Source organism: Tamandua tetradactyla, chromosome 2 (assembly GCF_023851605.1).
Source record: "Tamandua tetradactyla isolate mTamTet1 chromosome 2, mTamTet1.pri, whole genome shotgun sequence".
Classification (NCBI taxonomy): Eukaryota; Metazoa; Chordata; class Mammalia; order Pilosa; family Myrmecophagidae; genus Tamandua; species Tamandua tetradactyla.
In genome coordinates, this window is record NC_135328.1 from 143,437,631 (window position 1) to 143,464,341 (window position 26,711).

General features: G+C 40.1%; 1 protein-coding gene across 5 annotated transcripts in view; it reads left to right on the forward strand.

Moving 5' to 3' along the window:
* The window catches only part of ESR1 (estrogen receptor 1), a 438,840-nt gene that overhangs the window by 79,481 nt on the left and 332,648 nt on the right, over window positions 1-26,711 (forward strand). The window contains exon 1 of one of the 5 annotated variants that reach the window (XM_077149285.1): window positions 26,006-26,118. The exons of the other annotated variants lie outside the window; for them this stretch is intronic. The gene's annotated coding sequence lies outside the window, so the exon portion shown is untranslated. Of the gene's footprint in view, window positions 1-26,005; window positions 26,119-26,711 lie in introns of those variants that run through there. 5 annotated transcript variants of the gene reach the window in all.

Here is a 26,711-nt window from a genome sequence, read left to right on the forward strand (position 1 = left end):
CCTAGAAACAAAGATACCTCATGTCAGTGAAAACCCCTAGTTCATAGATCTTGGCTTCTAAATTCCATTCTCAAACAAAAAGAATCTGGGCTCCTTGGAGAAATGCTTGATTCCAGGGCTGGAGCAGGAAAAGTCCAAGATAGTCTTGGAATATCTGGTAGTTCAAAAAGTGAGGATACGCTCAAAGAAGAAATAATTGACGGCATTATGTCTAAAGGACACAGGAGCCAACTTGAACAGACTCACACTGCTGGATCTGGGACAATTAGAACAATAAAATAAATTAAATGAACAAACAAACAAAATAATGGTTAAAACCTATAGAATAAAATAAATATCCATGCCAATAGAGAGGAATGTATGAATAAATAAATGGAAAGAAGGAATGTTCTTATTTATAGCAGGATTACAACCAATAAACGTAAAATGCACGATGGAACTATAAAATCACTCTGTGATTTTGTTTCAGGCAAAGATTGTCTATGGATGCTAAAATTAGTGAGGGAACGTATGATTTGAAACAGGGTACTTTAATGATCTGAAAGTAGCTCCCCAGTTGTGAATTCCATGTGGAAAATAGTAACTTTACAGAGAAGAAGAAATCTGGGATATACTACGTTAAGCAAGTGTTCAAATTAGCATCATGCAACAAATTAGCAACATGTGCTTCTCTGTATAATGTTCAAAGAAGACAACAACTCAGTTTCTGTCCCATTCCTGCCCAAAATACATAACTTGAATCTAGTTAAAAGAAACACTAGACAGACCCAAACTGAAGGACATTTTACAAAACACCTGGGTATTTGAAGAATTGCGAAGTCATGAACTGTTCCAAATTAGAGATTAAAGAGACTTGACAACTAAGTGTGAGTGTAATCGTGGATTGGATCCTAGAAAATGAAAGTGGACATTAAGGGGACAATTGGAAAAACCTGGATTAGGTCTGTAGATTATGTAATAGCATTATACTGTATAATAGTAATTTCCTGAATTTGATAAGGGCAATTTGTTTTTGGAAACACGTACTGATGTATTTAGAGATTAAGTAATATTTTGTCTCCAACTTATTCCCAAACAGCTCAAGAAAAAATTAAAATAGGTGAGTATATAGACATATAGATAGAAGACACATAAAATGATAGTAGATAGATAGAATGGTAAAAGTGAGGCAAAATGTTAACATTTGGGGAATAAAAATGGAATTGTAATCTTTTTGTGACTTTTTATTTGTCTGAAATTATTTTAAAAAACATGAAATTTCTTTTTTTTAAACTTGGCTTTCATAAAACAGTAAAATATGCCTTGTGCTTTCCATTTTATCAAAGAAACCCACATTGGGTCCTTGATATGTGAGATGATAAATTTACTTATTGTCTAAACCAGTTTAAGTTTTCTGCTAAAACACATTCGGGGTTGATCATTGGTATTTTACTTAACATCAGAATATCAAAGAGCCCAGGAATTCCTTGGCCATGAAGAGAGAATACAGTTCTTCACGTTTTGATCCATTTTTTTGATAAGAAGAACTGGATGTGCTTTGCTGTATGGATACTGCCCAATTTGCACACTAATCCTGCAGATTCTGGAACATTGTATTATCTTGATGTCATCTTACACATACAGGCAGATTTGAGTGTGAGAATTGTCAATGGTTTTGCCAAGTCTATGTTAGGAAATCTGGACTGGGAAGTCTTCTTCCCCAATACATCTCTCCAAGTATGGCTTCTTGGATCAGAGAGGAAAAGAGCTGATCAAACTCATTTATCAACAAAAGCTTATAATACTGAATAGCAGCTTCTGGGAAACTATGGAAACTAAGGAACAAACATTCAAGTCTTTTTACATGCTCTGCAGGTGATCATTTACTATTGAGCTTATTCTGATCCTGAATATCCCTGGTCCTGACTCTGCAGTGTGTGTGCATCCATTGCATTCACATGAACATGTGTGTGCACACACACCCACCAGTGAGATTCTGGAGATGGAGTTAAAGTGGAGTAAAAATTTCTATAATTTTAATTAACCTTCTGATCACAGTTAAGTCACTACTGATAGCATTTTGATAGCCATATTTTAGGAAAAGTTCTCTTTTTCACAAATGTCTTCAGATGTTAGATTTGTCACAACCAGTCAGTCACTTGCCTTAGAAATCAGATACTGTTACTGAGTAGAAAAAAGATATCCCATAATCAAAAGATCCTGATATATCTTTTAAGAGTTCACAACATATAAAATCCAGTTCAGACTACTCAAAACTTATTAAGAGTAAATTCTTATGTTAATAGTTTATTAGTTCCAAACATGTATTAAGATAGATAGTGTAAAGTTTGGGGCTATCTCTCAGGGACAGTGCTGATGCTTGTGTTTTAGTAAAGTTTTGCTTAGGTATTGCTCTGGCTAGAGGAACGATAAAGGTATAAATATCTATTGATGACAAAATTACTTTGCTGAATTACATCGTTCTATGTGGCCTCTTTACTCAATCTCTTAACTTCCTCAGTTAGAAGGTGTTCTAGTTTGCTAGCTGCCAGAATGCAATATACCAGGAATGGAATGGCTTTTTAAAAGGGGAATTTAATAAGTTGCTAGTTTATAGTTCTAAGGCCGAGAAAATGTCCCAATTAAAACAAGTCTCTAGAAATGTCCAATCAAAGGCATCCAGAGAAAGATACCTTGATTCAAGAAGGCTGATGAAGTTCAGGGTTTCTCTCTCAAGTGAGAAGACACGTGGCAAACACAGTTAAGGCTTTTCTCTCTCAGCTGGAAGGGCACACGGCGAACACAACATCATCTGCTAGCTGGTTCTTCTGGCTTCCTGTTTCATGAAGCTCCCTGGGAGGCGTTTTCCTTCTTCATCTCCAAAGGTTGCTGGCTGGTGGACTCTCTGCTTCGTGGTGCTGCAGCATTCACTGCTGTCTCTGAATCTCCTGGCTTTCTCTTTTGTCATTCTCTTTTACAGGATTCCAGTAAACTAATCAAGACCCACCTGACATGTCTCCACCTAATCCAGTTTAACAATCACTCTTGATTAAATCACATCTCCAGGGGGATGCTCTAATTACAGTTTCAAACACACAGTACTGAATAGGGATTAGAAGGAACAGCTGCCTTTACAAAATGGGATTAGGATTAAAACATGGCTTTTCCCTACTTAAAATTAGGCCTAAGAGTCACCCCCAGAGAACCTCTTTTGTTTGCTCAGATGTGGCCTCTCTCTCTCTCAGCCAACATGACAAGCAAACTCACTGTCCTCCCCTTCTCTAAGTGGGACATGACTCCCAAGAGTGTGGATATTCTTTGCAACATGGGACAGAAATCCTAGAATGAGCTGGGACTCAGCATTAAGGAATTGAGAAAAACTTCTCAACCAAAATGGGGAAGAGAGAAATGAGACAAAATAAAGTGTTAATGGCTGAGAGATTCTAAACAGAGTCAAAAGGTTATCCTGGAGTTTATTCTTATGCATTATATAGATATTACCTTTTTAGTTAAGGTATATTGGAGAAACTGGAGGGAAGTGCCTGAAAATCTATAGCTGTGTTTCATTAGCCATGTTTCTTGAAGATGGGTGTAAAATGATATAGCTTTTGCAATGTGACTGTGTGATTGTGTAACCTTGTGTCTGATGCTCCTTTATATCTACGGTATGGACAGATGAGTAAGACATGTGGATTGAAAATAAATAAATAATAAGGGGAACAAATGTTAAAATAAATGTAGTAGATTGAAATGCTAGTGATCAATGAGAGGGAGTAGTAAGGGGTATAGAAAAAAATAGGGGAAACAAAGGCTAAAATATTAGCAATCAATGAGAGGGAGGGGTAAGGGGTATGGTATGTATGAGTTTTTTTCTTTTTCTTTTTATTTCTTTTTCTGAATTGGTGCAAATGTTCTAAGAAATGATCATGGTAATGAATAAACAACTATGTGATGATATTGTGGGTTATTGATTATATACCAAGAATAAAATGATTATATGGTAAAATGTTCATGTTTGTATGTTGTTATGTTTAAAAAAATCTTTTTTAATTAAAAAGAAAAGAAGGAAGCTCTTTGTCTCAACAACGAACTCAGAAGGTTTGTGAACTTATGTGGTGACATTCTAGTAGATCCAGGATAAGTTACTTCAGTATTATGTTCTCTTAAGTTTTCATTTATAAATTAGAAAATATCGTGCAACACTTACCACACTTTTCCAAAGGGCTGAACCAAGAATGTTAATGAAATTAAAATGGAAAAACTCTTTATTTTGCTTGGAAAATATTTCATTATGAATATTTATTGAATTAGGGTAAATCACTCTAGAAATATTTATTATGGAGCATTAAAAAATAGCCATAACTAACAAAGCCAGGTATAATTTCAACTACCGTCTCATAATATTCAGTTATTAAATATAATGGTTAAATACTGGAAAAGGTTAAAATCAAACAAGCTGAAGAACTAGCTTAAAATTAGTCACCTCTTTCAAAGAAGGAATGGTGATATGGGATGGGGTCTATATATTAAAAAACAAAAAAAAAGAGTATTAAGCCAATACTGAAAGTGCCAGACAAAAGTGTTTTGGGTATAATTAACTAATTATGGACATAATTCTGCTATTCTAAATGTTATCTAGTCTATTTTTAAATGAAGGTTCTGTTACAGTGGGAGGCAAAAAAAAAAAAAAAAGACCAGGCAGATGAAAGTCTCTTTCTAGAAATCTATCTGCACCTCAAACTGGATTTGAAGTTGATTAGTTTGATTCTTTCACTTGTTTCTGAGCCAAAAAAGAAGAAAGAAAAAGTATATAGATTAGAAAGAAAAGGTTTGAAAAAGAGAGAAGGAAAGGGCAAAAAGAAAAAAAGCAAAGTACAAAGGAAGCCTTTAAACGGTCAAATACTCCAGCCACACAGCAGCACCATGGGTTATACTAGAGTTTTCCATAGAAGTATTGCAAATCACTGCAAAATAGTGTACAACTTATTTGCTTAAAATTTCCAGTTAATGTGCTTCAGTAGCATTTTGTGGATAATGACTCTCACTCTCCACCGTATTACGGAGGCAGAACTGCTTCTCTCTGTCCCGTTCTCCACCCTGTGATATACTTTTTATTGCTCAAGAGCTATAAAACCGTGTCCATGCCTATTGTTATCTGCCTGATGGGAATTCATGTAATTGAAAGCGTTTATCCTCTCTTAGTAGAAAAATTGGGCACTTGGAAGTAATGAAATCCCCCCACCTTTGTCCGTGGCGCAGGAAATACTGTTCAGTCAGCTTTGTTCTAAAGTTTCCACTTTTGCCAGTGTAACCTGTTGAGAATTTAGTCCTGCACAAGAAATAAAGCTGGAATTCCTTGTGGTCACCTAGCTATCCCTGTTCATGTAGTTACATCTTTGGTGGCTATTTTATCACCAGTCAAAAAAAATAAAATAGAATTGTACTCTTTAAAAAGGAACCTGGAATGACATGAGGAAAACCTATAATATATTATGGAGTAAAAAAAGGTAAGCTCCTGTGCAATATGTCAAACGAATCTTACTTTTTAATAAGCAGCTGTAGGTATATGCCATTTAAGTATATATGTTAAAATATCAAAAATACCTTTAGAGAGAGAGATTAGGAAGAGACTTTCACTTTTTTACATTACACCTTTTAATTTATGCACTTCTGTATTGTTCACATTTTTAAACAATGAGCAAGAGTTATTTTGTAATTACAGAAAAACAACTGACAAAAATCTACACACAGTAAGAAATTGCTTGGAATGGAATACATTTAAATAACTAGTCTATACGCTGCTTGACTGTGTTTTCCTTTTGCTCAGTCAAAACTCCCCTGCTTTGCTCAGGAGGCTGCTTTGAAAAGGAAGGGTAAATGTTTCTAATGAAGCGAACAGCTCGACCTTCGCACTCCAACCTAAATTCCTCATTTTGGGTTTGCTCGTAACAAATGCGACAAGCAGAGCTTGAAGGGAAATCAAGGCATGTGGGTGGTTAACTGGGTGGAGCACACCACCATAGTAAATGGGAAACCAGGCTTTTTTTTTTTTTCAATCAGTTGGTTTATCAAATTGGAGCAAAAAGGGAGATTTGGTGTGGTTCCGACAGGGTCTCACCTGTGCTGGGCACTGTGACATGGAGATGGAAAATGTCACTAAGGCGTGGCACTTCGAACTTAAGCACCAAGCTGAATCTCTTTGAACTTGCTTTATTTCACTACAATCAAGGTAATAGGGGAAAAGAAAGTTGCTAAGAACTTTTGTAAGTTATCCCATCATGTTGCAAAGGGTGGGTTGCCCTTTGTGTAGCTGCAGGTGTGTGAAAAAAAATAAAAACTAGACGCAGATATTCTTTTGGTTTTAATGTTTTAGGTAGGGCTTGGTAAAATATGTAGTAGATTCTTCAAGTACTACCAAATAGATGTTGTCCAGTTTTCAGGGGATTTATAGTGGAAATTCTCTCTGGGGGAGCTTTGAGTGCAAGATGGCCAGAAAGATAAAAGTGCTGAGAGTGATGATTGCTGTACGACAACCTACCTGAGAGTGGACAGTTCAAAACTGAGTTCCACTGGCTGGAAAACCCAGATTGGCAAATCAACATCACAAACTTTGTAGTCTTATAGACTTCTAGTAAAAAAACGTACACATAGGTGCTCAAAGACTGCTCAACAAGGAGTTTACAGCAATAAAAGGTCTGCATGGTTGTAAAGGGGGCAAATTGTAGAGCATTACTTGTAGGCTTGCTCTTTCTCTCATCCGCTCATCTAGAATATCCTCTCCTTCATTTGATTTTACCTCAGATCTGTTGCTACTTGGAAACATCCTTTCCTCCAGGATCTTAAAACCTCTCTTTCTCATCTGTGATAACACAAATGTTCTGGAACAATACTTAGTCATTATTCTGTAGGAACTGAAAGTCTACTGATGAAGAATAATGATCTTTGATAGAGTAGGTGTTTGAAGGCAGAAGCTGGAATGCAACTGGAGGCTTTTGTACTTGTCCTAGTTGAAAAGTCTGGGGTGGAGCCAGGTAGCCTTCTTGGCAGGTAACCCAATGACTCATGAAAGCTAGGATTGCTTCCTTGCTTATTGGGTCTTTGTGCAAGTGGGAGCTGTGGCATCTCCTTTTGACTGATTTGTGGGGGAATCCTGCTCATTGTAGAGTCAAAGGCAGGGCCTTGAGACAGAGTCTAATTACTTAAAAAAAAAAAAAAGCTTTTGTTTCCTCTGTTAGCAAATAATTGTCTGTGGAGGTTCTGGTGGGAAAATTGATCCCTAGGTCAAGTTCAGTGGGTGAGCTGGTTTTTTTGGACTGTTATCAGTAATGTTATGGTGTCAGATGGCTTTCAACTAGATAAACCTACATGACATCTTCAGTAAAGAGAAAGCTTTCTAAAATAAAAGCACTGATATACAATGATTTACATGAAGTCAGTGTCCAATAAATATCTGTAGAGTTGGAATAGGTTAGATGTTATAAGGAACTTTGTCATTAAAGAATCATAGAAGGCCTCTGGAAGAGTTCAGTCAGTTTTGAGTCCTGTTGCAATGAATTTGGACAGAAATCATTTCACTTAGCTGGTGAAATTTATTAGCAACCAGATATAGAGATTGTCACTAATTGCACTTGTTGCTTCACTTCCAGAAGCTTGCTTTGGTCACACCGAATGGTGCCATTTTGGGAAATATACTATCTCATGGGAAATAGTGAAGTGGGGGAAAGGGGAGACAAAGGGTTGTTCTGTAATAATGAATAACTTTGCCTTGTTGTCGGAGGTTAAGTTAGGTCATTTGAACTTTTCTGTCCCTGAACCAGGCATCATATGCCAAGAATGGGCGAGAGTTTATGGATCACTGGTGACCAATTGGGCATGCATAGGTTGTAGCATTGCATTCAGTTTCTGAAACTATAAGTAGCTTGTGACAGGTTTTTAACGTGGCTTTTACACAGTATTGGGAGGGCTGGGTCACCATTGCTTTTTTTCTTTTCTTTCTTTCTCTTTTTGCATGGGCAGGTACCAGGAATCAGGGTCTCTGGCATGGCAGGTGAGAATTATGCCACTGAGCCACCATCGCACCACCATCATACTGCTTTTTAACTCCAACTTTCATCTGCAGAAGTCTGTCCTTTGTTATAGTTCCCAGTGATTAGAGATGACCAGTCTATATTTAGAAAATATGGGATATTTGCATGTAAAACTGAAGGGAGCCAAGACTTTTCTAGGCCTTTATTAGTACATTATTAGAATTAGTCAGTAAGGTGTGTAGAGAAAACCTGAGACTAAATGAAGCATTCCTCAACCCGCTAAGTAGCTATTTGGTTATTCAAACTGCCTTTCTCTTGGTTTGACACAGACTTCATTTGCAGTGTCCTTGTAACAGAGGTATCCCTTGACTTACCATAAGGGGAATATGGAATAATAGAATTAGGATGGACCTTGAACCAACATCTAGTCTAATATGGCCCTTTGATTTTGGAAAAGGTCAAGCTTGAAAATGTTATCTGCATGACCACTCTCCAGGCAGCCAGTTCCATCACTGGGCCAAGACTGAAGTGGTAGGAGAGTTGAAAGGATGATCAGGACAAAAGGTAGACATTAAAAGGAAAGTAATCTATCACACAAGACAGACATACCCCAAACATTGAAGAGCTCATTGATGGCGATAAATACTAACCAATGAAAATTAATATAGTCCTGGAAGTTCCAGCTGAGAGCAGCAGAAGATGATGTCAAAGACCTGCTCACGCAAGGTCTCAGGCAGCATCAGGACATGAGGGGATTTAAGAGAGGCCAGGCCAACCCTCTCTGGTCAAACGACAAGGTGAGCTGAACTTTTACGATCTGGACAGCAAAAATATGGTCAGGAAATCAGTTATTATAATAATGGACTTGTGAGGACACTACAACCCAGAGGACAACAAGCAGAGTGAAGAATGTAATGGATGGATGGGCAAGTTCTGCAAGTAGAAAGGTTCAGGACCTCAGAGGCAAGAGAATCCGCTAACACCAATTCAAGGAAAGAGACTAAGCCAGAGGGGCAATGCAAACTGCCGCAATTGCACGAGGAGAGATACCAAAGCAGAGGCTATCTGTTTCTGATCTTAGCGTGAACAGACAAGGGTTGACAGGATGGTTTGGCAGCCAAAAAGAACCGTAGACCTGAGGATGCTGGGGGAGGGAGAAACAGCAATGAGCTCTCAGGTCTGCAGAGCTAGGGATAAACAAGTTGGTGTTCAGGAGACAGGCTGCCGATTGGCCTGGTTGGAGAAGAAATTTTGGATAGGGGATAAATAAGAAGCTGGATTGATGGGAGGGGCTAGCAAGAGGGTATTCAAGTTTTATGCTCTGCTTAAAGAGATCCAGAGTGGTTTTATGAGGATGAAAATGGCATCTGAGAAAGGTCAGTATAGGCTTGTGTAGCAGCTCACTTTGAGTATGAAAAGGAGGGGATGTTCAGCTCCGAAGTTTTGGCTTTTGTTTCTTTACCAGTCCTAAATAAAGGTATTAGCTAGGATAGAGGCTGTGGAATTTGGGAAGATGAGGTGAATTAGCAATTAGGTAATTCACTGGAGGCGAATACTGAATTTTGATGATCTCAAGAGCAAAGGATTGTGGTTGGAAAGGTATTAATGTAAGAATGTGTGTGGAGAGACCAGCAGTCATCAAAGTCCAGACTGATGAGCTCAGAGGAAACAGACAGCGGTGGGTGAGTCACGTGTACCCTGGATGGTGGGACACCAGCAACTCCACATCTTGACCTTCAACTGCCCAAGACAGAATTCACTGTAGAAACTCACTGACAACCCTTTTTTCTTAAGTTCTTCCTTTTTGTTCATGCAGGCTCTCGTGGTTAAGTCCATTTCTTCTTGTGTTGTGCACAGCAGGGTGGGGCGCGGCAAACCAACCTTGTGCATCTGTGCCCTGCGCACTGCTAAGGAAGACCTGTCTGCTTTTCTTCAGGCTTCGGCATTTCTTACTTTTTTCTGTTCCTCACAGGTTTTATTATTTAGCCTGATGGTTCTCAACCCAGCAGCATATCAGAATCACTCTGGGAATGTAAAAAGATTCCGATGGCAACTCGCCCCACCCTTCCAGTGTTTCTAATTTCTTTGCAGGGTTGAGGCCTGGACGTGGGTTATTATTTAAAAGATCTTTCATGGTTCTAAAGCATGGGTTTTCAGCTAGGGTTGAAAACTGGATTTTCAAGGCTTTTTATGGACTTTCCAAAAGGGGAAATCTAGACTTAAGCAGACTTCAGATGAGGATTAGGCTTACGTTTCACATCATTGGTTCTTAATGCTCAGTCCATTCAGCATATCCCAGGAAAAGTAAATGGTATCAAAATCCCCCCATAAAGCTGCCTGCCCGAGTTCAGCCTATACTTCCCTACTGACCTGAGAGTGAATTTTTGCTGCCTTGTCCGTACAAACATAGTGTAGTAGAAATTTCCAGCTAGATGTCTCAAAAATCTTTTTTTAGTAAAAATGCAGCAGAGAGTTATGAAACATAGCGGCTCCAAATATAAAGTTCAGACTTTGGACATCATTGTTGCAGGATGGGGATGCTAACAACGTGAAATCTTTTATTTTTAAAACATACATTTGTTTTAGAACTTCCTTCAAAGTCGTATTGAATAAGCGAATGGATCCTTAAAGATTATTTTAATAAAAACCTTTAATTTTATGAATGAGGAAACCAACCAAAGAGGTTAAGTCTAAAGCTATTTACGAACATAGCAAGGGTGGCTAGAAGCCTGGTTTGCTGATTTGCGGCCCAACATTATTTTTCCTCCATCCTGCCTCTTCCCAGTCACCTCCCTTTTATGTTTTCATTTATTTTCAATATACCCAAATTTGTGTACCGGACAGGTCACACTGACTTTAACTTTTCATTTAATGAGTGAAATAAAATATCTTTCTAATAAACAATGATAAATATTTGTAAAAAGAAATACTGTGCAAAAGATACATTTCCAGGTTAGGATATATTTGCTAAATTATATTTTTAATATGAACTAAAATATTCTTAAGAGTACCTGGTATAATTGATCTTATCGTTACACTGACTTTCTTTAAAAAACTAGTGTGTGAAGCACAGGAAAATAGCACTGAAGAAATAACAGTTAAAGGATGATGTACTAATGAGATACATGTGGTCAGAATTCTTTTGGGCTGTAATAGAGACCCGCTCTACGTGTGGGGTCTCATATAAATAAGGGAACTATGGAAAGGTGGGAACTTGGATCATTCAGTTCTATTCCTTTGTTTTAAAAATGAGAATGTTAAAATTTGCTTGGCTGAAGGTGAGCCAATTACCAGACAGAGCTGAGAACGGATTCTTTTTTTTTCTTCTTCTTTTTTTTTTTGAGAGAGCTGATTCTGAGTCTTCATCTTTCCTGACTGAGAAGGAAAGAGAGAGAGAGAGAGAGAGGGATAGGGAAGGAGGGAGGGAAGAAGAAATTAATATATCAGTTGTTTTTTTTCCATTTATTAGTGTCTGTTCATATAGAAATATGGACGGTGTAGGAAATGTTAAGGATTATAAAGAAGCAAGCATTGCATATATACTTGTAACCTGGCTTCTTCACTTTACATAAGATGATGATTCTTTTCTTGTGTTATTAACCAGTTTTGAAGAAATTATTTTTAAGAAGTGTGTTATAATTCATTGTTAGAGTTAGAGAATGACCTGCCTAGCTATTTTCCCGTGATGATACTAATTTTTTAGTTCACTTCCAAGTTTTTCCCCAGCGATGCTACAATGAGTACCTTTGCTACCTTAATATGAATCTTGTATTTGTTCCTTAAGATAAATATATTAAAAGGCATAAAAGGCAAATGTGGAAAACTCTTGATACATAGTTGCAAAATTTCCCTCCAGTAATGTTACACCTAGCAGTTGTGTGCTCAAAGTGTGTCCATTTCACTGCCCCCTACGATTCTGGCCGCCTTCTGTATCTCTCAGGGTGTCCTGGTGTCACGGCTCTCCTCCAGAAATCAATCATTTAAACACAGAAGCTGGGTCTGTGCATAGACAATTAAGACCTGATAAATGTGGAAAACCATTAAGGCTACATGGAAATCAACTGGAATACAAAATGTACTTCCAAACCCTCCTTCCCCGCCTTGTCCATGCTCTTTCCAGTACCCCACAATCACATGGCAAAATTTGAAATAACACATTCTTAATTTGTGTGACACTTGAGACATCTGAACTAGTGGCTTGTGTAGGTGAGTTTTGGGCAGCGTAGACATGGCTGTGCCCTTCCAGGACCCCTGTCAACAAGAGTCTTGTGAGCTGCACGCCGCCCTGCGTTCCCGGGTGCACACACTGCAAGGCTGTGTGTGCTGAAAGAAGGAGCACGTCTTGCCAATTCCCAGGAGGCTCCAGAGGGGGGCCTCTCCCAGTGAGGTGTCTTCTGTTGTACTGGCTGGGAAGGATGCGCATTTGGGAGGGAGAGTTGTTCCTGTATTACTGTCCTTTTCACCCTCTAGTTTTCTTAAATGGGAGGAAAATCATGGGGGAGTGCAGAGACAGTGGAGTAGGATAGAGGGAAGAGTGGGGATCCGTTATATTCAATGACCTCTGAAGTCCTCTCCAGCCCTCTCATCCTATGGTCATCTGGCTGGGACTCACTGACAAAATTTAACACTGAGGTCACGATTGCTCGAGACATGGCTGGTGGTGGGCTCTATTTCTGGAGAGATTTCCTGATTCTAGCTGGGCCGGGATCAAGACCCAAAGTCAGACGATCTTTCCCCATCCTGCGTGCCCCACCCTCCAGCCCCCTCTCCAGCCCAAGGCTGCCTTTCCTGCCCCAACACAGCTCCAGGTGAGCTGTAGCGCCGGGGGCTGTGCACAAAAATGCTGTGCCAAGGATCCGGAGATTGAACTGAACGTACATTTTTCTTTCTTTCTTTCTTTTTTTAATTTCATCTTCACAGGGCTTGGTTTAGAGAGCAATTCACAAAAAAGAGCAAGCCCATTTTCTCCAAAGTTTGCATGTTCAAACAGCCAGCACCACCATTTATATACACGGATTTTGCCAAAGGAGATATTTGGCTTTATGCAAAGTTAAGAACTGAGCCTCTCACAGTGTCTTACGTTGGCTAACTTTGGAAGCTTGGCTTCTGCCATATGTAGAATTACTGAGAAATTCATTCTGGTAGGCACTGAGTGCTCCCTTGGAAAGAAATAGGAGATATGTTGACTTGCCTGGCTCAGCAGATATCACTCCCATCAGTCTAAACTATCAGTTATGGCATCGAGTTGTTCTATTTTTGAAGGCTGCTCTGTGTGTGTGTGTTCACAAGAATTCCTTGAAGGAATATAAATGTGGCCATTATGCTAAAAAGCAGGACTCAGCATATGAAAAACAAGTATTCATGATGCTTCTACATCTGCATTTATTTTGTGAGCCAATTATTTCCCCAGATGAACTGTTAAGCACATTTCAAGACTTTCTGATAACTTCCCAGTAATAAAGGCCCACTAGTCACTAAGTAATATATCCAATCTAATGGAGATGTTAAGATGCATATGTTTCATTCAACATGGCATCACTTCCTAGTTCAGGCTAATGTAGCTGGCTGCCTATGGTGGTAAGGTGATACAACTGACCTCTTCTTTCCTCCCTCTCATTTACTCCTCTGTGTGCATTTTACAAGCCCAAATTTCTGATCCCTATAAGATTGAGGGGGGAGGGGTGGCAGGGAAGGAACTCCTATGAAGAGCTGGTGACCTGCTCTCTGAGTCCGGCAGGTGTAGAAGCTGCCTCATTCTCTCTCAGGGACTCATTTGTGGATTCTTTGGGTCACCCCCATCCTGAACTCCAGCTCTGGAGATTGTTCTCTTGAAGATCCTTCTGTGCAGGTAAAACCACATCTTCTGGTTGGTTACCTGTTTTCTCTCTTCAGCCTTTGGGAATCAGGTAATGCACCTCCTGGGGATGTCACCTCCAGGCAGTCCTCTTGGACTGGATCAAAATTAAACCTATGCTGGGTCTCTCTTTCTTGTGATCCACATTAGAGCCATCCTTTGCTTGTGCAACCTTTGGGAGCACAGCTCCCTTTTCTTGCTTACCATCAGGAGTGGGCCAGTGTTCTCTTGTCCTTAGGATTTCCAGTTGAGTCACACATACCAGGCCACTGTGTCTGCCCAATCTTAGCAGACACTTAACAAGTTCTCTGGGGTTTTGCTGAGGTTCCTTTCCCCAGGCTTGAGAGGAAGACAGGCATTCCCCACCTCCTCTAGATGGGGGGGTGGGGAGGGACTCACAGCCAACAGTTTTTTCCAAAAATCACCCTCTACTTCCCAAACTCCTGATCATTCTATATTCTTGATGCATATGAGAGAAGAACGAACCCTCTTCTTTTTAAAATTGTGCCTGGAGGCCTTGGGCTTCACTTTGGAATGTGGCATCTAATATTTTGGAGTCCTAGGGACTAAATGTTTCCTTTTTAACAGCCTGTTTGTATTCATTTGTATGCATTTGACCAAACAAATATGCTCCAGCTTTTTCAACTCATTGATCCTCAAATCATTTAGCTCAGTTCATAAAAAGGCTGAAATAATGAGATCAATTTTCCTACAACTCAAGAGTCCCCATTGCAAAGTCCTGAATTGGTTCCTGAGTTTAATCTCCACCTTCGAATAGTTTATAATGTCATCTGGCAACTTGATCTTGTAATATAAGTTTCTGAAAATCAATAAAGACTTTTTACAAAGTTGGATTGCATCAGTTTTCGCCTAAGCCCCAGTGTAAGCAGTAAAGGCTATAAATGACCATGAAGAATTTATGATGGTTGAGAATTGTCTCATGTGGGTATGAACAGAGGGAGCCCCTAAGGTGACCCTGTTGGGGTGTGCAGGGTTGGGGATCTCAACTTCATTCTATTCGGACCTCTTGACTTTGTCAGCAAGGTTGGATCTGGGGTCACTGGGCTTCAGAGGTGCCAAAGGTCATTAAGAGGAGAAGTCCATGCTCTGGACTGATCTGGGACACAAAAATCTCAGAGGAAACTCAGTTTAAATAACACAAAAAGCCAATCTTGAGTCCTTAGGACAGGATTGGGACATCTGGAAGCACAGGACATTCAGGCATCCACCCACAGAACATGTCTTCTGCATTGATTCTTCTTAAGAATGGATGTTGTTCCATATATCAGATTTTATCCACAGCTGGTAAATGCTATTTGACCCCTCAAAACAGGTAGAGCTTTTTTTTTTTTACATGGGCAGGCACCAAGAATTGAACCCGGGTCCTCTGGCATGGCAGGCAAGCATTCTTGCCTGCTGAGTCACCATGGCCTGCCCCAGGTAGAGCTTTGAAAGAAACTTTTAGCCACATGAAGCTAGACAAGTTTGAGTAATTTCATGCATTTATTCATTCTCTTCCAATATATTTATTGACCATAAATATACTGACCATGCACCAGGTAATGTGTTAGGGACTACAGAATCTCACAGTCTAGTAAGCTTAGAACTAAAACAATACCTGGAACTCATAGTGATAAGCCCTGCCATAGCAGGTTGTCTATCCACTCCCCTTGGAGAAGATAACGCTACTCTAATTTTATATCCATGTACTTGTAATATTTAAAAAAAACCCCACATTTTAAAAAAAATTAGAGGGAATAGAATGCTATCTTTAATGATATGAAGCTATTTAATTTTCTCTTCATGATTTCTAAAAAAGATGGGATACAGCATATTTCATTGTGGAAAAAGTCTTAGCGTAAAGTCTACTCTGATTTTTGTGCTATGGATCAGAATACTGATAAATACATAACAGTTGGGCTTTCTTCTAATATCAAGACAACTAGGTTTCTTCTGAAAAAAAATCCTTTTCTTCTCATTAAAAATACTTTAATGGTCACAATCATCGTTTCCTATCTCTTATTGGAGCCAGGTGAGTTTCTACAATAACCAAATACTGTGGCTTATTCATTATACAAATGGAAATGCTAAAGATATGGTTAAGGAAAATTACATGATTTATAATTTGACTTTATAGAAAATTTTGCACATAAGGATTCTATATTATACTGTAGATGCATTTGCCATTTGAGCTCCAAGGTATTTTAACCATATAACAAAGAATTTTCATGTCTGATATTTGACAGTCTGCTTCAACGTATTTCTTTTATTTTTGTGAAACCCATAGACCTTTTTCCTGACATGACAGCCAGAAATTTGGTAACAATCTATCACTTAATTTAGAGGCTTAAACTCTAATGATGGATATTTACTTGTACTGTACAATGGCTCAGTGGGGGCAAAAAGAAGGTAGTTTGCACTGGGTAAAAGAGAACATTATAAAATAGTAAAAACTGGCATTTCAACAATTCACTTCCAAAAACACAGTGGAGTCATAAGTGGGTTACTGTTTTTCAAGTTTACATAGCTTGCTTCTGGTGCTGCTGTTCCATTCCACCTAAGATGCCTCTGTGCATGGTTATTACTAATTTTTTTTTTATCCCTGGGGAAACAGTCATGATTTGTACTAAATTTCAGTATAAATTATCATTTTGGAGTGGTAGTAAACTTACTTCCAACAATAGCTCTTTATTTCATCTAAAATCTCCAGCCAAAGGACTCTGATTTTTACCTATCACAGTTCCCATCACCTATAACACATTATTAGTTTGTGCTTCTGGGGCAGCAGCAGTTGTTAACTATTGGAAAATAATGGCACAAACCAGCAAGAACTTGCATTTCTTATATTATTGCATTTAATTCTTGCAACAACTCTCTTGAGACTGGCATTGTCCCAATTTTACAGATTCATCTCAAATAATTTTTCTTCATTATGCATGGGATGTTTCTGGAAGGATACGTTTAAAAACTGGTAATAATTGGTTGCCTCCAAAAAAGGAGAAATGGGTGGGTAACAGACGGAGGTGGGAGGAGGTTTCCCCAGCAGAATTTGGGGCATATCTTTTGAATTTTTAAATACAATTGGAAAGAAAAGATTCCAAAATGGATGATAATGTTCATACTGTATGGTGGTTTGAAGTTGTATGTACCCCCAGAAAACATGTTCTTAACTTAATCTATTCCTGAGGGTGTGAATCCATCATAAGTAGGACCTTTTGATGAGGCTACTCAAGTTACGGTGTCTGTCTTAATCGTACCACTAAAGTCCCTTATAAGCAGAATGAAACTCACACAGAAAGCAAGAAGCTGAAACTCAACAGAACTTGGAATAGAAGGGAGAGGCCAAGAGGGGCCACCAAGAGAGGCCACCATGTGCATTGCCATGTGACAAAGGAACCCAAGCTCAGGGCTCACTGTCAGCCAGACCTAGAACATCAGTCATTGGGAAGAAAGATTGCCTTAATTTGGACTTTCTCTTAGCCTCAAAACCACGAGCTAACAAATTTCCATTGCCTAAGCTCACGCCTTGTATGATATTTGCTTGAGTAGTCCAGGAAAACTAAAACACCACGTTAGCTCAGAGTGAATAAAAAACCTCCCCAATAACCCAGCTCACACAGAGGCTGAGAAGATCTGGTTCCTTTGTCACCCTTCTTCCTCTCCACATACAGATTGGGGAGCTAGAGGTCCACTGTCTCAATTATATGCATAATGCTGCCACTATCCTCTTGAGTAAAGGAGGTTACGGATCAGAGTTTCAACTGAAATTCCTTTAAACAAATTCCTTTAAGCTCAGTGTTACTAAGCACTCAACAAACACTGGATTACCCAAAACAGAGGGAGAGTTTGAGGGAGGGCAGAGATGGGAAAGTATGCAAAATATAGAGTCAAGGATAAACATGAGGCTATTGGAAAACATGCATTTGAATGAATGTAGCACTTACTTTAAAAAATAAGCATGTCCAGACTGATTAAACAGATTGATTAGTTCAGTCCTTCTCATGCTCATTCTGAGAAAAGTTAAATCATCACGTCAAAAGGAGACAAAGATCACATTTTGCATGAAAGGAAAGCCAGTGGACTGTTAGACTTAATTTTTGGATATTTTATACCAGCACTTAGAAAATGACTTCATTGCGCTTGTGTTTTTCTGTCTCTAGCATCACAATGTAATAAAGGAGTACATTTGAACTATTTGGAATAATTTCACCTTCCGTTTCCTTCAAGAAAATCATTTGCACTTCTGATATGACTGATGTGGAGTATGCACTGAAAAACATACCTGCCCCCAGGCACTGCTGTGCTTGTTTATTCTCTATCATTAATTGCTTGTGCAAGAACAGAGAGATTGAGAACCACTTCCCCTTACGGAGATGTGAAAAATCCCAGGATTAACCAGGGCTCCAGGTTGACAGAGCTCCTTCCCCTTCTGAACTTTCAAACCTCCTGAGAAAGAAAAGAGCAGCTTTACCTGCAGACACCTCTCCCCTGAATTATAGGCTTTCCTTTTCTTACTTTTGCTCTTGTTTCAGTAGAAAGAGTTCACTAATTTAATCAGATTTCCCTTATTAAAATTCAGATGCCTGCCTGTGAGGTAGGAATGGAAATTAGCCCAAACAGATATGTTTCTATAAACTTCAGTCTGGAAGGAAGACTGAGCCAACCGGAATTTTGATGGAATCTGGGACTGGGTGGGGAAGGGTGGGCAGTTTTGCAGCTGGAACACCAGCGTTCCCCAGAAAGAAGGTTGTGTTGAGGAAGGAATGTCGGCAAATAGGTCGCCTCCAAAAGGAGAGTTCAGGACACAGAAGTAAGAGCATATTAGCCAGCTGGGCAAGCATTTTTTTTTTTTTTTCTGGCTGTGAGTTTAGATTAGAATTCTGCTTCTCGGTGGGGTGACTCACGTTGATTAAGGCTGCCCTGGAAAGGCTTCACAGGAGAGGCAGACTTGACAAGAAGGAAGTAATCCGACCATGAAGGTAAAGATGAAATAAATACAGGAAGTGGAGAAGAGGGATAGGGTGGAGAAGAGAGGGGAAAAAACCTGCAGTTTCCACAATTTAGCCATTTATTGGTATTTAGCCTAAAAGTTTATGGAATTATTTTTTATCTCTGTGTTTATGGCACAAAAAGCTGCTGGCAAGTGTCTCTAAAATTAAGGTCTTTTTTCAAGAATCAACCGAAGTTTGCCATTCAATTCTTCTGAGTCTTTGAGAGTTTATTTCCAGTTATCTTTCCAGCTGTTTTAAGAAGCTAACGATTTTTAGGAAGGCTATCACTTTTTGATCATAAAATGCTTTCTTTGATGAGCAGGACAGCAAAATGGAAAGGAGGTTTACTGTCTTTCAGATAAGAGTTTCTTAAAGAATGAAATGTATCAAATAAGTCAGACAATTGATCTTTCTTTGTTAAAGGCATCATGTTTGCAAGCTTGGACAATAGACAAGAGATGTAAAGTTTTTTTGTTTTTTTTAAACCATAGCTATAAAGTTTGAATCAAATTATATGGCTATTTGAAAGAGACCTTAATTAACTCTCATATGAGGGCTAATAAACGGGAGGTTGATAACTTATTTCCTCATAACTTATTTCTTCATGTCCTATAAGGCAATTCATTCCCCTCAACACAAATTGCTTCAATGTTTTAAACGTGTTCTCAAACTCTCTTCCCCTTTTCTTTACCTAGGACTCCGGAATGTGGAAGCAGTTGTGTTGTATTTCCCAAAGAATTGGTGATTTTTAAGATTCTAAGATTAGCCCATTGAGGCCCTAGAATTATATTTTAATTTGATTTGTGCTGAGCAAAGCGCACCCTAGAAGAGAAAAAAAGGCAGTGTCCAGGGTGGGGTGGGGAGGGGAGATGGGGTGGGTATGTGGGAAATCATGATGTCCTGTAAGTTTGGAGACCCAGATCCAGTCCAGGTCATCTAGCCATGTGACCAATCCCCTCTCTGAGCCCTCACAATGAAGTACTTTACAAAGCTTAGTGAGGAGATCGGACACACCAACCCACCCTTAAAGGGACTACCAATTGTAATAGTCTACAATGTAATCAGAAGTCTGAATTGTTCTAGAAAATATGAATCCAAAGTTTCCTCCAAGCCCTGGTCCCAAATTCCAGCCATTAGAGCTACTCCTTTGAGTTAAATTGTTGAGGAAGTCAGTTAGAAATGCAAACGTGATATCTAAGAGCAACTTAACAGTCATTATTTAATATTTAATATTTGTTGGAGGCAACTATGCATCAGGCAATGGACTCATGACTTTGAAAAAGATGGTCTCTGGGGGATATTTTTGGCTTTATGGTCCATTACAACACTGCGAAAAAAGTTATAGCTGCGAATGTTTAGGGAGCTATGGGCATTCTTAATAGAGCATCCAATGGGAAATCAAGGAGGGCTTCCTGGTGGCTGTGATGTCTAAAGTAGATTTGAAGGATGGGTAGGAGTAAGATGAAAATGGGTAAGAGGGGGATTCCAGGCAGAGTAATGGTGTATGTGAGTGTTTAGACTCACAGAGGGTCTAGAGGGTTTCAGGAACTTGAAAGTAATTGATATGGCAGGAGCACAGTATCCATGGGAGAGTGGGTGGGGACTCTTGAAAAATGAGAGTGACCCAAGTGCTTTTGCTCTTGAGATAGATTACATTTCCTGCAGCACAGACAATGGATAGTGGAAGAAAGAGACTGAGAGCAGTGATGTTGGGAGAAAAGATGGAGGCCTCATTATAATAGAGCACAAGAGAAAGAGAGTAGACACAAAGGAGTTCAAGGAGATAGAAACAAAAAGATTTAGTGAAAGAGCAAGCATATGGAGTGACAAAGAGGGTCCAGGTGAAGGGCTGGGTTGTTTTAGCTTGCACAATGAATAATAAATCCACCGCTGAAATAGGAAATAGGAGAGAGAGACACACCTGGGGACAAGGTAAGTTAATTTGGAGCAAATTGAGCTTTAAATGTCTAAGGCATTTTAGGTGCTCAATAAATATTTGTTTGATTGAAAGAGCAAACCAAAAAAAAATGTTCAAGAAGTACCCAGAAATGAGGATCTCCTATGCAGAAAAGTGATCTTGGTTGGAGATTTCTATTTTGAAGCCTTTAAAAATGAAACTTAAAACTTTTAAGGTGGTTGGGATCCTCTGCGGGAAAATGAACAGCGAAGAGGAGAGGGCCTGGGGGCTGAACCCTGAGGAATACCCACCAGAAGGCAGACCCAGGAAGAGGAGCTTCCAACGAGGTCATTGTAATAGGAGACAATCCCAGCGAGGGTTTTGTATTGTTTGTTTGTTTACTGGGGAAGCTATTCTGGTACATAGTAGGCAATCACTATTTTTTGAATGAACTGAATTCATGAGTCATTCATTGGCATGCTCGTGTCTGTAGCCAGAACGGGTGAGATTCAGGACAGAGGTCTGATGGTAATTGAGGAGTTGAGAGAAAGGAGATGCACTGGGATTCCTGGGTGCTTAGGGAGAAGGGAAGAGAGCCTGTTCCCCAGATGTGTGCAGTAACAAAAGAGGAAGAGAGAACTGAAGGGGGTCAACATGCATGAATCTTTCCTTTCATCACTGTGAAAGGCCTGTTCCTGAGCTAAGGGTTGGTTCTTGACCCATAGTGTACGTGGTACCGAGTGTGGGTGAGTATGTGCGTAGAAAGACCCTCCTCAATATGACCGGACTGACTATTTGAATAAGAGTGAATTTAGGCACGGTCTGGATATTGCCCTCCATTGAGAAATAGCACCCCAAGTTGGCAATGAGACCTCAAACAAATAACAGACAAGGAGAGGGAGAGGGACACCGTGTGACAATAGTTGGAGCAATTGGAATTCTTTTATCACTCATGGCACGTACGGAAAAAGTACTTTCTAAATTGTCTTTTACCACATAACATCTAGATTCATTACATAAGGAGATCCTAAGGATTTTTTAAAATATATTTCAAAGAGAATGTAAGATGAAAATGACTAAATTGTGTTAAGCGTGCAAATAGAATTTGAGTTATTCATAAATTCATAATAAAGAGCAGCCATACTGCCAGACAACGCAAAATTCAAACTATGTTCATTGACTTGCGGTTAGGAAGCCACAAGATACCACAAGGTAGTCCCAGGGTTTGCAGGAGTAAGGATCTTGGACTTTATTTTCGGTTTCTAAATCATGCCTTTTTTCCTTTTCTTTCTTGTTTTGGGAGTGGCAGTAGAGAAGAAAAAGCTGTTTATAAATATGTTAAAGAATATTGATTCTGTGCGGCTTCTCGTTATCTTGCAGGCTTATGTAACAACTGGTCACATTAAAAGCCTGTTGTACTTAAAAAAATGTCCTTTACTAGTAAAGTTCTGTGGCTTTGGAGGGACCCTCTCCCAGGGTCATTGAGGAAGGATGGCCCGGCCAAGCCACATACCCAGGCCTGACGGGCCATGCTTCGGTTGGAGATGCAGGATAAGCACTCAGATCTGTGACAGATCACACTCCATATTCCGGACCTGATGGCTAAACAAATCTATAGTGATAGAAATCCGGACAGTGGCTGCTTGTAGGAGAGGAGAATTGGCTGACTGATAGGGCACAGAAGGAACTTTCTGGGGTGGTAATTTTCTGTATTTTCACTGGGATAGTCCTTGCATGAGAATATTGTATACATTTATCCAAACTCATCAAGTTGTAAGATACGTGCATTTCACTGTATATGAATTTTACCTCCAAAACAAAACAAAAATCCAAAACCAGGTGAAAAAAAAGTCTACTTGCTACATGAAAGCTCTTAAAACAAATGCCCAAGCTATTTTAAAAATGAGCAGAAATTTAAAAGCATTTTGAAGGAAATTCTTCATTATTCTTTGATTTTAGAGGAAAACTGATGGTGTCAAATTAACGTTCAAAACCCAAATCCCAATCAAAGCATTTATATTCAGTATAATGATCAATTTGAACATGGCCAAGCCTCCATGTCTGAGAGGTCCTTTCCTCGTAGTCTGTTTTGGAGATATTTTGAAATTCATTTTCTCTTGTGTTTCTGTTGGATGGATAATGTTTCAGTAAATGTAAAAAGCTTTTAATGGAGCCAGAGTAGGAACCATGTTTGGTCATAGTATTATCTGGTTCAGAACTAAAAATTCAGAGCTCTCTTGGGAATCATGCTGCCAAGAATTGCAGGCTTAATCTTGAAGATTGTATGTATTTTAATTTTAACTTTATGGCCTCACAAAGATAATCTTTTAGCAAAAACAGTTGTGAAAACAGTAGAATTTTACGTGGAAAGTTAGCTCTTAGAGGCAGGTATTGAGATAGATGCAATCTGATTTTGTCCTTTTAAGTATCTGGATTCATAATTCAGCACACAGTCGATGACCTGAAACGATCATCGCACTGCGTTCGACACCCAGAGAATTCCAAAATAACTCTCTCCAGATCCTGTCCTCAAAGAGCTTCAGAGTATAAAAATATATACAAGTAACTTTAGTTCAAGGAAGAATGTTATAAATGCATGAGAGGTAAAAACAAAACGCAGGAGTTCGGAAGATAGGAAATTCTCTTTGAGTAGGGGATAAAGGAAGACATCATACATGACACTGGGTTGGCCCTTGAAAAATGCAAATAGGTGTGATTTCCCCTGACAAGCCAGGGTGGGATGGGGTGGTGGTTCTAGGCATAGGGAAAACCACAAAAGGAAAGATCTGACTGCTGGACCGGGATCAAGTGTTGGTTTGGCTGAAGCATCAGCTCAACATCGGAGGAGACAGACTAGGGAGAGTAGTTAGGAGCACTAAGGGAGGCCTGAGCTCCTGGGGGAGCTATGCATGACCTGGATTAAAGATTGAGCTGGGTCTTGGACAGATGGATCCTGGAGCAGTAAAACCAATGTACGGGCAGCAGGATAGAGGAAGAGGTGTGTGGGGTGGGGGGAGGAAGAGAGGCCCAGCCCTCATTAGAAAGCTCACAGAGCAGTAAGGGAGAAAGTAAAGAAGGAGCTGAAAGAGGGTGATGAGGTGGAAAGGGAAGGAGGGTTGGAGGGAGAGATTGCAAAGTTAGAATGTTCAGGAATTGGTCTCTCCTCAGGTATGGGCAGTAAGGAAGAAGAAACATCACAGAAGACCTTGAGATGTTAATCCAGGCCTCACAGAAACAGAGAATCTGCGAGGAGCACCACATTTGGGGAGAGAGAACAGGGACCCATACTTTGAACCAGCCAGCACGCCTAAGCTAGAATACCCAGGAGGTTCTTGGAAACACGGGCCTGGAGATACATTCGGAGGTGGGGCTAGAGAGATGGACTTTGCCCTTCTCCACCTGGGGGGGCCAGTTGAAGTCACTGGCAGGGATGAATGTGTCAAGCTCGAGAGTATAGGGAAGGAAGAGGAGAAGGCTGAGGGCCCAGCTATGAGGTCCCTTGAAGAGGCTGGAGCAGAAAACTCAGGGTTGTGTAGTATCTACCCTTTCTCACCAGCTCTCCCCACACTTCCGGGAGGAGCACTAACAAGGAGAGGAAAGAGTGCTGGGCAGAAAGTGGTAGAGCAAATCGATTTAGTGGGCATCTTGGACTCACTTTGATTAGTTATCCCAGAATAATCAAAATCTGCAAAGAGCCAGTTAGGCTTTTATTCCATGTTATAGGTGAATAAAAATTTCCCTTCCTTTCTCCCTCTCTTCTCTCTTTCTAACACCTTCCTTCTTCTTCCCCTCTCTTTCCTTCCTCCTTCCTTCACTTCTCTTTCCCCTCCCCTCCCTTCTCTTCTCCTCTCCTCCCCTTTTCTCCCTCTTGTCTCTTTTCCTCCCTTCCCACTTCCCTGCCCTCCCCTCCTTTCCCTTCCCCTTTTCCTCCCATCTTGTTTGCTTTGAGACTGGTCTCATGCATTGGTGCTCATGACCGACCTAAAGGAGGAGCCAGGATTGACCAATGAAGGAATGCAGTCTTCATTTTCAACAATTTATCTCTATTGCTGATTGGGCAGGAAGTTCTTCTGTGCTTCAATACTGCAATATTTTGAGTCTTTCAAAGCAGAGAATATATACTTGCATTATGACATCAACAACATTTTTTGGTAGCTTTTTACTTTGTGTGTGTGTGTGTGTGTGTGTGTGTGTGTATGTGTGTGTGCTGCCCTCAAGAGCCACTCATAAATCTCTTGGTAACAGCATAAGGTCCCGGGGCCAGATTCCGGCCACTCCTGGCATTGTGACTGGGGTAATTTAATACCTAAGACGGGGACTATTGTCTGGCAGTCCAAGGCTACTGGGCGACCCATGTTCTGGAGCTTAGGCGCGGGTCCACCAGGAGCACTTTATGACCTGGTGTCAGTACCACAGGTAGGAGAAAAGCCCAAGGCCAGGTCGACCCACGCAGGCACCATTGGAAAGGAGAGACCCCTCCCCAGGACCAGTGCCAGGTCAGCCTGAAAATCTTCCATCATTTTAAAAACAAAGGTGCTCACCTTTGTCTTATCTTCATACTCTGGGCTTTTAATATATATATGTATTTTCATATGTTTACAGAAAGCAGTCATCTGAGCTATTTGTGGAAGGGTTTGTGGGTTTGGTTAACGAGGTGGAGGAGTATTGCATTACAGCTGGAAACACATCCCTAGAATGCCAAAACATTTATTCCAAAGTCTGGTTTCCTAGTGCGATGGAGGCATGGCAATAGTGTGTCTGTTCCGAGACTGGGGGGCTAGGGCCAGCAAGGCAATCCATACAAGTATATTCCAGAAGGCTTTTATTGTTAAATTATATTCTTTAGGAAAAACCACCCATTTCACATTTTGTAAACTTGATATTCATACACTTTTAACTAGCATTCTATTTTAGCTGTAAGCCTATGACTTATAGCCAGTCCTGCTTTTCCCTCTTTCTTAGCATGGTAAGCGAAAACATGGGGGCATTTTCCTGGCTCTGAAGCTTAGAGCTCCGGGGTTGGAGCAAAGGGGGTTGGAGTTTTGATTCTCCCCAGGAGCATTTACTCTAGCTATGCCACACTGCTCTCCACTGGCAGAAAGCAACCTTCTCTTCACTCCCCATAGCCATTCATCAGCTCCGTGCAGCAGCCCAGCTGCTCTGTCTGCCGGGAGGGGCTGCCAAGTGCCCTGCCTACTGCTGCTGCCCCAATCCCTGCCACTCCACACACAAACACATCCACGCGCTGTCGCTTACACACTGAGCCGTTCGCGCAAGGAAGCACATTGCTGCCTTCAGTCACTCCGTCTCGGCCCTTGACTTCTACAAGCCCATGGAACATTTCTGGAAAGACGCTTTTGATCCAGCAGGGTAGGATTGCTTTGATTTCTCCCTTTGTAGCTTTAGCATTTTGAGAAAGCAACTTACCTTTCTGGCCAGTGCTGTCAGTCTCCTCGTTGGGAGAAGACGATTTGCAGCTATTCTTGGGATCATGTCTGCGTGTCTCCTTTTTTCTTTCAGGACTTGTAAGATTCTTTGTGCAGTTTATATACAATTTGGTAGGTTCAGATTTTTAAGAGCTTTATAGAGTGCTTTTGCATGTGTTAAAAAAAAAGACATTGGAAAATTGAAAGTGTGATTTACCAAAACTAAATAACCTGTAAAGAAATTGCTTTGGAAAGTAATAGTTGATGGCCATTAAAAAAAATTCTGTGATCCACCTAGTGTGTTTTTAACCCTTTCTTTGCTTACAATCTATAATATTGGAGCTAAGGTAATTTTGGCTTAATATTAAATCAGCTACAATTTACATATAGTTAAAAAATGGCCTGGCTGTTTTTATATGAAATAGATAAAATATGTATTTATTGATATACAAACGTTCCAAATTGTTATTGTTATTAACTGCAAACTTGGCATTTCTACACACCATGAGCATTTTTTGCCAGATACTCTGTAGGGTG